Source organism: Protopterus annectens, chromosome 2.part0, assembly GCF_019279795.1.
Source record: "Protopterus annectens isolate FY-2018-M chromosome 2.part0, PAN1.0, whole genome shotgun sequence".
Lineage (NCBI taxonomy): Eukaryota > Metazoa > Chordata > Ceratodontiformes > Protopteridae > Protopterus > Protopterus annectens.
This window is the reverse complement of record NC_056728.1, coordinates 1,112,856,996-1,112,869,933: the sequence shown is the minus strand read 5'-3', so window position 1 is coordinate 1,112,869,933 and position 12,938 is coordinate 1,112,856,996.

The window sequence follows — 12,938 nt, the reverse complement described above, 5'->3', positions numbered from 1 at the left end:
TATGGTAAATTAGGTTAATATTAATAGTTATAATACCAGAGCTGCATGTGTTTTGTGTACACTTCAATTCCTTTGGATTGCTTCTGTGTCATGAAGTGTGTTCATAGATGTTTATATATATGGTTATTGATGTAACTGTAGATATATATATATATATATTTATATCTATGTGCAGACATCACTGATGTGTGTGTATATATATATATATATATATATATATATATATATATATATATAATATATATATATTTCGTATTAATTTGTAACAGTTATACATATGTAGACTTGAATATGTTGGTTCACAAACTACAGTACATTACAATTTACTGTACATATGTACACAAAGTGACTGTCCCATTTGTGGTCATTACTGTGGAATGCATATGGTATAAGGTCTAGTCTAAAGACCATGAAACATGTATACACCTCAGAGGGCTTAGTGGTAAGTCCCATGACTATAGTGTGCATGGTCCAGGGTTCAACAGCTGCAATGCTTTAAAAATGTTTTTTACTTCAGAATAAGGCTCATTTAAGCAGTTGTAAGCACGTTTAAAAGTGTTTGTGTGACATTAAAGCAGCAGTTAAACACATTTAAACAAACTTTGTAACGTATAACCTGTGCGCGCATCATACACGGCCACATCCGCTAACTATTGGATATATACATTTCAGTGAAGTAACATCTCACTATGTACTTACATGACATTACATTCTCTGTTGACTGTACTCTCCAGCACACATGGGTTTATATGGGTGTTTCAAATGTTTATTATACAGACGAATACTACCTATATATGCAAGGTGTGGTTAAGGTATACTTTTTAACATGATAAACATCCCTGACTTTATTGGGATTTGAACCTCGAATGCACAGATACTATGCAGATGCTGTAACCATTACACTATTGACATTAATGTTGCTTCTGCCTATTTCCTATTTATGATTTCTATGTGTAAGCTAGGCTAAGCAAATGGCGGAGGAACCCAAACCCACTGAGCTTCACTTACTCTTGAAATCAAAACATATAACAAATGAAATGAGAGACAATAAATTACATTCCTAACTACATAGCCCCTCACTGACACACTTCAAGGGAAACCTTGTTGTATGAATGGGTAACAGAATATACTCCCCTGGGATCATGTGTCCCAAAACCATACAGCCAGGGGGTGGGGGAGCCTGTCCAGTTTGATAGCTGCAAGACCTGTTGGGGAAATTGAATGGTGTTGAATTGTCACATTAACATGCCCTCTTTAGATCACTAAGTGCCCCTACCACCCTCCACCACCCCAGTCTTCAACAGTTTCGGTAACTCTGCCTGGAATTGCTTCATTCTCTATGCTTGACAGAGGCTCAGTTACTTCATCAATGGTGCAGAGAAAGCCAACAAACTGTAGCTATGCTTCTTATTGCCCTTGGGAAGATAGCCTACTACCTATCTGTGAACCTCTAAAGTGCAGGTCATCACAGCCATAATATGTGAATAAACATACTTTCAAATCACAATATACAGTGAGAAATCACCATGTATTCAGGAAACAGTTAAGTACAACAAGAACATACAGAACACTGATACTTAATCACTCTGAAAGCCAATCTTGGAAGCTAGAAGACTTGTATAAGTTTAAGGCTTTCTATTGCTTACCAGTAGGTTTTCTACAGGAGAGATGAGAAACAAGCACAGATGGGAAACATGCATGCAACAATGCCATACCGGCTTATGTGTCAGTCTTAGGCTTTGGAATACTGGCCAAGGCTATTGGTGCCTCCATGGTGCCTTTTTTAGGAGAGTCTCAAAGGTGAATACCACCTCTGTAAACAGCACAATAGCAGAATCAATGAGGGTTATGCTACTCAGCACCAGGGGTTGTGATCACTACATGCATGCACTCACAGCACTCCTCAGTATGGACAACGTCAACATCTGTGCAGTAACTAAGACCTGTTTTAAGGCTCCTGAGAGCACACCAGCACTACCAGACTACAACCAATGCCACACATTTCAGCCACAGAACATGGACTGACACAGACATGGAGGGGGTGTATCGATATTCATCAGGGATACCTACACCTCTAGGTTAGTGTGGCAGCATGATACCTCTGAGATCATCCATGTGCAGCTAACATCAGCCACAACTGCAGTGTAAACTTTGGCCTGCTACAGATCACCCTCCATGACCCAGGACCACCACTCCACCTACCTGGAGACAGTGGAGAACATGACAGTCCTACCGCACACCCTGGCATTGGTCAATGTCAGCTACCCTACCATTAACTGGGAAACTTACTCAAGTACTCACTTCCAGGCCCGGCATTTCCTGGAATTTATCACCTCATATGCCCTTTATCAGGTGGTAAACTCCCTAATGAGGGCTGGAGACATACTAGAAGTGGTAATCACCAACATGGGCGACAGGTGCACCACAGCAGAGGTAAACTGGTCACTGGTTAGATCTGACCATGAACTATTCACTGTTTCCACACCCAACCATCTCCCCCACCCACAGAAACCACAGTGTATACCTTTCCTACAGCTAAATTCGCACTACTAGAGACAGGAGTGGGGGGTTTTGCAGCCCCCACACTAAGGGGAAACACTGCTCAAGGTACATACAGATTTACAAATGCAATCTATAAGCACCTACAAGGATGTATGTATCGTGCCATCACTGGTAAACCAAGACTCACTCCTCCTGGACAAGGACACCAGTCTGGTGGACCCCTGCAATAAGCAGGCTATACAACAGAAGTAGGACAGTGTTCCAGACAAATAGCAAATCCCATGAAGGGCAGACATCCATGACCAGTATTAGTAAGATATGTAGGTCCCTCATGAAATAATCCAAGGCTAACATCAACAGGAAAATAGGCAAGGATTCGAAAGATAACCACAAAGTCTTCTTTGGCTATGTCAAGGATCTAAGTGGTGACACACAGATTTGCACTGTGCTGGTGAAATATAGCACAAAATATGCTGACCCTACTGATATCACCAACATCCTTGCAGATACATTCAGGGCATACTTCACCCCCTAAAGAGCTCACAACAATACCCAAAAGGTACAGTATCCCAGACATCAGAGGCACACAGGTGGAAATGGTCCTCTCTAACAACAGAACACAGCATCGATGGAGGCAGATGGTGTACCAGACTGCATCTTGCAAACACTACAAGACAACCTGACCCACCACCTAATTAAGCTTTTCAACCTCAGCCTCTCCACAGGCTACATGCCCATACAATGGCACGTGGCAATGGTTATTCCAATCCACCAAGGTGGAATCACAACTGACCATGGTAACTACCACCCCATAAGCCTGACTAGCCTGGTCTGCAATGGTATGGAGCGCATCCTCATGGCACTCATTAACAAAGACATTGGTGACCTCCAAACATGTGACCCAACCCAAGTCAGCTTGGTTGAGTGCAGTTCATGCCTACTGAACCTGTTTGATGTCTTACATACAGTCACCAAGACGTTAGATGAGGGGAGAGGTGGTTCACACATACTACCTGGACCTCGCCAAGGCTTTTAACACCATGCCCCACTCAGGTGTTATTGATAAACACACCAGACTGTACATACACCCATACATCACAGGTTGGGTTGCCAATGGGCTTACACACAGAACCCACATGGTATGACTAGCGGTCTCCAGGTTCAACTCTTAACCAGTCATGACTGGTGCCCCACAGGACTCAGTCCTGGGAGCCCTACTGTTTGGCATATACTTCTCAGAGGTACAAGGAAACACAGGTGGACTACGGCAGACCATGTTTGGCAATGACTGCGAACTAGGAGTCATAATTGACAGACCAGCTGACACAGACATCCCTCAAGGGGTCTCACAGAGACCGACACAGGGTGTCAAATTCATGGCCTCCAGCTAAGTGCTACTAACTGCATGGTCATTCCATTGTGGAATATTAAGCACCCACATATTAACACATAAGTGGCAGCCACTTTAATACAGACGAGGTTATAGGGTATCTGGGGACTAAGGTAGTTACTGATCTCTCCTTTGACAATCATATCTCCAAAGTAGTTAGGACATCCTTCTATGTAGGCCATCTGATTACTAAAGGGTTCCCATCTGGACATACTGAGGTTATAGTGCCCCTTTACTCATCACTCACCAGTCCCATCATAGAGTATAGTAACCTATTTGGGATGTACCTCAGAAGACACATTCAACAGCTGGAAGGTCCACAAATGTACCTCGCCAAGGGAATTACTGGCCTCAAACATATATCCTATGCAGCCAGACTGAATAAACTCCTATTTTACTAAGTGGCATCTCATTTACTCAGAGATGATCTCTGCTGGCCAACAAAGCCACGTCGAACACATGCTTAATGGATATGCTCCATCTATGGGAATCCATGTCACAGTGAGCCACACACTGTAGTGAGCTGAACCTTGCCACAACAATAACTGGAAGATGCTGGAAGGACGGATTCCTGTCACAAAAACTCACTATACTTTGATACAACATCCCTAATTACATTATACAGAGCCTCTCACTAACACTCTTCAAGAGAAACCTTGAAGAGTGGATGGGGAGCAGTATATTACCCCCAGGGATCCCGCCATTGGCTCTGTTCCACAGAGGGACAGTTAATAAATCAATGGGGTGGCAAAAGCTGACACATTTTGGCTAGGCTTATGAATGCCCTCAGGCAGTTAGCCAAGTACCTACCTATGAACCTATGAACCTATAAATACAGTATCAGCACATGCTGATAGCTTAATTTACTGTTCAGGTGTTGACTTACCTTGTACCAATAGCTGTTGTGTGTGCAATAGTTGCGGGCTGTCTATGGTGGATGCGCACAATAGACTGCCTATACATGACAATTTACAGGTAGTCTTGTGTGTGTGCCATCCATTTTTACTGTGTGTGCAGATGGAGAAAGGTGTCAGTCCCTAGGTGCCTACACTGTCAGTGTGTGTGTGCTATATGTTCCCTCCTTGCCAAGGCATGGGCATACTGGACATGCCTCCGTCTGCCTACTGGGGCTGGTTCAGGGTATTCGTGGTCTGAGTACCTCTGTGCCTGTGGGGCCCTTGGCAATGGTGGTAGGCTGTGAGGGCCTTCACCATTCTTTCCCTGCTGCAGCTGTTTCCACAGGATCATATTGTGTAGCATGGCACATACTATGAAGATGTGGGCATGCATGCCTGGAGAGTATTGCAAGGCTCCACCAGATATGTCCAAGCAACGGAACCATGATTTAAGCATCCCAAACACATGCTCTATGATGATTCTGGTTTGTGCATGTGCCTCATTATGGCATTCCAGCATGGGTGTGTGTGCATTTCTGATGGGAGTCATCATCCATGGTTCCATTGCATAGCCAGCATCCCCCCCACGGTGGCCATATGGGATGTCCCCCCCCTGGCAAATACCTGATACATCTGTGAGGCATGTCAGATGTGGGAGTTGTGATAGCTTCCAGGGCTGCCAACACACACATCCATGATAATGCCCTGGACATTACACACGACCTGGCAGTTGATGGAGGCGTATCCCTTGCAGTTTATGTAGTGCCTACCCTGCTCACTGGGTGGTGACTTGATGTGTATGTGCATGCAGTCTATTGCACCCAGTATCTCCGGGTATTCTGCCACATGGTGGAAGAGAAGCATATTGCTGGCCAACTTCTCCTGCATTCAGGGGAAGTATATGTGCTCATTGGCATGTGGTAACATGGCATCCAGGAACTGGTGAAGTACTCTGGATGCTGATGCCTGTGAGATCCCCATGATATCCCCAGTTGTACTTTGAAAGGTACCTGTAGCTAGTATTCTCAGGCTTACACATACCTTCATATCCACTGGGATGGGTTCCCCTCTGTTTGTTCTGGCTCTGAGGTGTGGTCAGCACAGCTCCACAAGTTGATGTAGGGTGCCTCTGTCCACCCTGCAACGCTCTACTATCTCCAGATCATGTAGTCCCTGGTAGGTTACCTTGGGTCTGAACACTCTTCTCCTCTTCTGGTGCCTGAGGTGGTTGTGTGCATCATCCTCCACACCACCTTCAGTCTCCAACACATGCTGGTGGATCAAAGCTATGGCAACCCCTAACATGTACATACTAAAAGTTCCCTGTCTGTATACACCAATGGTGCAGAGTATATGGGAATACACAAGTGTGTGTGAGGTGCTTTCACACTTTATACTATTTTGCTATGGATGCTGCTGATGACATGGGTGTGTATCAGCAATTCCAGCAGCAGGGTATCTTAATTATGGGTTTTAAAGTGAGTACTGCAAGTGTGGGGCCTTTAGTGTGGAGTTATGCTTGCCTGCCTTGATTAATCTGTTGCCCTTTAATTCACTTTTAAACCTGGATCCCCTCCCATTATCAGGCATGCATCCACCTGCCGTCTTTCTTGTTTTGTACTTTCCCTACCCAGTCATGTGTTGCAAAATGTGTCTTGTAGCTGATATACTGCAAATCTGCTTTGTTCTGCCATGACACTTTACTGCTTTCTTTGCAGTATAGCCCCTCTCCTTTCCTGTTCTGCAGGTAGCTGCTTGCAGCCTTGTTAGCTGTTGTCAATGGCCCACTGTAGGTTCATAGGTGTTAATTAGTCATTTGTACTCCAATTTCCCTGCAGCAGCATTTCCTTATTTCTTTCCTATATCCTTCCTGTTTCAGCTCCGGTGCGAGCTGCGCAAACATGTTTTCCGGGTTTAAACGCGTTTTCATCTCCGTTCACATGCATACTCAGTTACCTTGTGTAATCTCAGCTAAGCAAAGCTATAGCCAGTTCGACACACCCCTATCCTGCAGCTTTGCTTAGCTATGGGCAAACCGGATTAGCAATGCTCCAATGTACTTACAGCAAAGGTGACACACCCCTCTCTTGATGTCATCGTTATCTCAAGAGCACACCTCGGTGTTATAACGCTACGCTGTGAGGTGCATCCTTACACCAGCGGGGAATCTGTTTTTCACTATTACTCCTCTCATTTGCATGGCATTGCCTACTAATTCCTAGCTACCGCGCAAAACACTGTCATAGCCCCTTAGCAACCCTTGCACCATGGTGTGGTGTAACATGCCTACCATTGACTATTATGGGAAAATCATGATATATGTTACATTGCAGATTTATTCTATATTTTTTTATTTTTCATGAGATCCGGTTTGCCCGCCGCTGCCCTTCACTTAAACTTCACGATAGTGCTAAAAATGAAATTTAATGTTCTTTTTGTATTTTGTACATGTTTTTTTATGCCAATGGCTATATATTTAGCCATTGGCATATATTAACGATATAATACATGTGTTTGGCTAGCTGTCATGGCTCTGATTTTATGTTTGCAAAAATGTAAACCGTTTTTTTATGGTTTACATTTATGCATGCTTACACTATGCCTACACCACTTCCTGGATCACTAAATACCTTCATTTGCATGCTACACTGATGCAACTGGGGTAATTAGCATACAGCCGGGAGCTGTGCGGACATAGCATACGCAGGTAGTGCATGTGGAAACAGCTTGTACTTGGATCGCTCACTGGCCATATTTGGTGTTGGAACGCCAATGCTACGCCTGCATCTGGCGCAAGCTTCTTGAATCCCGGGGTCTGTGCTCCTTAATTCCATAACCCTCACTCTTACATGGTTACATTCAATCATTGATTTCAAAGCATATCATTATGTAATCACTTGTTGACTGTCCATTTATAGAGCTGAGATTCAGTCTCCTTTCCCATTTCAGACCCACCAAGATCCATACTTCTCTTTGTGAAGTACATTCTTCTACTAGCAGTCTGCATCTTATATGTGATCAAAAATACTTTTGTAACCAAGATGCTTGAATTGACACGTCATATTAATGCTCCCCTTTGGTATGTACTCCTTCTGTTAGCTTGAGATATCATCCAGCATTTTCTAATCTTTTTCATCATGAGGAGGGTGTCTGCATGAATTCCTGGGTCTACTGGGGTAAGACTATTCCATTCATAGATTGATAGGATAGTACTAGGCTAACTGCCCTTGTGAGAAATTTTAAGCCTAGCCAATTACTCCCCATGTGAGAATCAAACATTACACCTTGTGTCTGTAAGGTAAACACCTTAACCATTATGCCATTCTCCAGACTGACCTATAGTCTTCCTTTTCTACTCGTGTCTTCTATTGTTTTGATATTTTCCCTTATATAGTGGGCTTTGTTGCTGACTTCTGCTGTGCCTGTTTTTATCTGCTCTATAAACTTTGCAAAATATTTTCTGTGCATTATGTTCTTGTAACTGGCACACTGTCAAGCAATTGTTCTTTTGTCATTGTCACTAGTCTAGACAGCTGGTATTAGTCACTGATATCTATCAGTTTTGTTATGTGTGGTTCTTTTTTGCTATGTTGTTAAAAACGCATGTTAGCATTACCTTTATTTGCATTTAAAATTGATCTTTTGACCTTACACTGTCTATATGTATGCTTGTAAACAAGTAGCATCATGTTTTCTGGGCCAGACCAGGATTTTTCTAGCACTTAGCTGTGCCTTTTCCCTGGAGTAACTTAATGAAACCCCATAAATCTGTAATCTAAAAACATGTTTCAGTATATGATTACATGAACAAATATAAACACACTGAAGATCAAACTGATGAGAAGTTCCTCTTAAAATATGTCTGCATACAATAGATCACAACTTGCATAGTGAAACAGATAATGATGAAAATGCCATTTTGATGAGCACCAGCTACTACACATGCAGAATGTGCTTTGACCACACATGGGCTGCAAGCAGCAACTAATTAGACATATGATGTATAATGGAGCCCAGTGAAAACTCAGTATAGTACTGTAAAGGACACAACATACACGGGTAATTGACATGCATCATCACCACCATCAATGGTTTTTCACATTCTTCTACATGTGGTTGAGGTGTTTCATCAACTGTCACCATCTTGCTCAATTCAAAGCTTCTGCTACTTTCTACAGCACTAATGCCTGACTTTCAAAGGTCCTTTTCTTATCTCACACAATCCCTCCATCTCTTTGCTGATTGCCCCTGGTTCCTTTTGCATTATTCCTGCCTGTTCCAAATCCCCTCCATCAGATTAACTTCTATTTTCCTGCACATGACCTTCTCTTCAATTGGAGCTACTTGGGCTTCTGCACTGATGTCCCTATTTCATCATCTGTCCCACAGTGAGAATCCTACCACCCATCTCAAACATTTCATTTCCATTGCCTCTACCTTCAACTGCTCTGTCTTCACTGCCCAGATTTTGGTACTGTACTGTACTACTGGTCACACTTTTGCTTTGTACACCTTACTTTTCAGCTTCTTTGGCATACTTCTGACATACATAACCCCTGCCACTCTGTGCCAGTTGGCTGCAGCTCCCCTGATTCTAGATTTGACCTCTACATTCAGACTTTCCTTCTCCTCAACCATTCATCCTAGATACTTACATTTTCCAGCCCATTCCACTATATTCCCTTCTATTTCAATTCTCACCCCTAATTTCACCCATTTTCTACCATTACAACTGCTTTATTTGTACTCAGGTTTCATCCTGTGTGCCTTCTGTTTTGAATTACATTCGTCTATCATCTGCTGAAGTTCTTGTTCAGAGCTTGGATGTAATGCTTTGTTGATCTGTCTTCACCAACCTGTTTGCTAATGTAGTCCATCAACAGTATGAACAGCAGTGAGCTCAGAGCTGAACCCTGATGCACACCCACTCCCACTGAGAACCCCTCTATGTCCAAACACTGTCTGTACTAGTGTTACTGGGTCCTTGAACATAGCTAATTCTACCAGTGTTTCTGGGACTTCAAACCATCGCAAGATTGCCCAAATCATCTTTCTTAATACCCTGTCATACTCTTTCTTGAAGTCTACGAATGCCCAATTGAACTTTTTCATCATCTCTAGCTTCTTCTCAACTATACATCTCAGTGCAAATATCAGGCCATTTGTGCTGCATCTTGATCCGAATCCAGACTAGTTGACATTCATACAAACATGTATTGTCTATGATCATAGCCTTACTGCTGTGGTCTTGAGACAGAATTTTGTCTCTTGTTATTACCTTTTCGTGTTCCTATTTGGTTTGCCTATCTGAGCTCCATTTGATTCTTGGAATGAAATCCTATATCTCAGGAAGCAGATCATTAACTGCTCATAGCGTTAATCCTCCAAGATAACTTCCAGACTAAAATATAGATGTAATTACTACTTACAGATGTAATTATAGCTCCAACACCCACTCAGTTATATGGGAAGATTATATGAATGCCATTATATGTAGCAGTTATACATCAGGAGATGTGCAATGAAGGGAGAACATGACTACAAACCAGATCCTACTAATACAGGGCTGCTTGTACAGGTATGAATACACATGATAACATTCAAGAGTAATGGCACACTGGTATTCTGCAGGCTAAAATGCTTTCTGCTCTGTCCATGTGCAATTTCCTCATGTCACAGGGGTGAGGCTGGTAGTACTCATGGTATATCCATTCATATGCTGCCCCTCACATTTTGCTCTTCCCATGAAGATCTCTACATTCTCTCTCAGGGAACATGCTCAATTTGCCAATATGTTTTAAGACATTTCTGCCAGCACTCACATGTTTCTGGGCAAATAAGAGTCCTTATATTAGAAGATTGGATGCATAGTAGAATTCATGAGGTGCACTGGTTGGTAATGATTGTCATTCTCCCTTTTCTCCAAAGAAATGTTTGTTCTTTTTATACATAGTTCCCTGTGAACCACAAACACACAGACTCACAATGACTTGTCAGTCATATCAACTCATCTTCCATTGCCAATGGCACATTACAAGGCTGTAGATATGTAAGTGCAGACAACTGATAAAGAGAATGACATGCTGCTTTCACAGATGCATGCAAGCCACTCATGGAAGTTATACTACCAGGACAGAAACTGCAACCCTTTGATGTTGCAGTGGGGAACTTATGTCATACATCTTAATGGGAAGCTTTTTCAAAATTCTGTACTATCTTTCTGGGTAATAGTGTCACGTCATGGTATTTGTGCATGCCAGGATTGCACAGAATAGTACCTTGTATGCTGCATATGTGTACATTGTCATAAATGCATACACCAGTGGGCACATGCATTTCCCCTAGATCTGACAGCAGCACATATGCTGTGCAGCTGTATATGACTTTAGAACATTACTCGGGATATGCTTTTTATCACCCATAGTGTGTCCTGGTGTATATATGCTGTCTTCTGTTGTCAGCCAGACAGAATTATCCTGTAGCTTCACTACATGGAATGTACTGTGTTGTAGTGTTATATTTGTTGAGCCACCACAATTTGTACTCACATTAAAGTTTCCCTTCCCTCTTACTTTTGATTATGTGCTACAGTGCTTTGAGATAAGGTAGACATGCTGCCTGTTCAACCTTTACTGCTGCTTTCTGTCTCTGGATGATTTTAACACAACTATTTGCTTGTTTTACAACTGCGGCTTAACTCAACTACTTTGCAATTATTTTTATATTCACCCTGTTGTACCCAAGGCAGTCAATGAATGCCACATGTGGTTTCCTCTCTAGGATGCAGGAGTGTCCATTTCTGTTAGCTCATTTCTCTTTTTCCACCTTCTGTTATGGCATGTATCGCTTTTCCTAGCACTGCATTTGTTATTGGTTACTTCCCACTTTCATAAATCTAATGGAGTCAACATAAATTCCTCTACAAGCATTCTGTCTATACATTGTTTTCTATTGGTGACCACATCACTCATCTTGTGACAATTCTTGTCATTATTAATGCATTCTGCAGCTCTAGCGACATTCAGTCATAGTAATTGAAGGTACAGTTTCAGTTACTCGATTCCTAACAAGGTAAACACTATCCTGCTACTTCCTCGTGTAGACAAGTGATAGTATCATGTGAATATGCACCAATATTCCTCCAAGATGATCCAAGATCAAAATTCAAGACAAAATTCTGAGTTGTTGGACCTAATTATGTAATACATTCTGTCCTTCCCCCTTTCATGAGCCTTTAGATGGTAACATCTCTAAGAATGTCTTTTACGTACCTTAGGTTTCTCCTACTTTCTAACAGTCATCCCACACTGCTTTAATCCCTTTCCCAGCTACATTATTTGTTCTTGCAAGAACAGGATCAAACTTCTGACCCCACACAGTTGGTTTATATACTGAGAAAGTGTTTGTCATTCAATTTGCCCTGCCACCCAACACATAACTTGCTTCACTCTTGTTCTCTGCCCCTGGTTTTTACCACCTAATAAATAGATCACCTAACAGAATACCTTCTATTTTGGGGCCTTGTGTCATCATTACATGATCCTACTCTTAGAAGATCCTTAGAAATTTCATCCTGGTTCTCCTTTCTGGTCTTATTTGAGAGTAATGGATTGAAGGATGTATTAATATTTTTGTATAATTTCTGTAGAATTCTGCTTCTGCACTGTGCAACCTGCTAGCTTCACCTCATTTCTAGACTATATGTCCTTCCATTACTGAGTTGGATTAAAAGAAAATACCATAGGAGCTTTGACAGCTAGGGGTTTATGTCTGTATGATACCCCTCTAATGTTTCCTGAAAGCAACTGTGGTCCAATATTTTTCCTTTGGTTGGTCCCAGTGAGGTTCTGAGTTTAAATCTGCCTCAAACATGCTTGTATTACTGATAATTTCCATTACAAGGACATAAGGTCGAAACATTTCTATAGGTGCTGTACTACTCCATCCCAAAGCAATATGTTTTTTGAACAAAGAAAGGGACATGCAATCACTGTTGATGTCATTCTTTGGTACAGAGGAGGGAGATTATTTATTTATGTATTCATGCATTCATTCATTCATCATTTATTTGTTTTAACCAAAACAGAGAGTAGAACTCAGACATGGACAGGCGTATATTTGTGGTGTTAATGTAAGTATGAATTGAATGT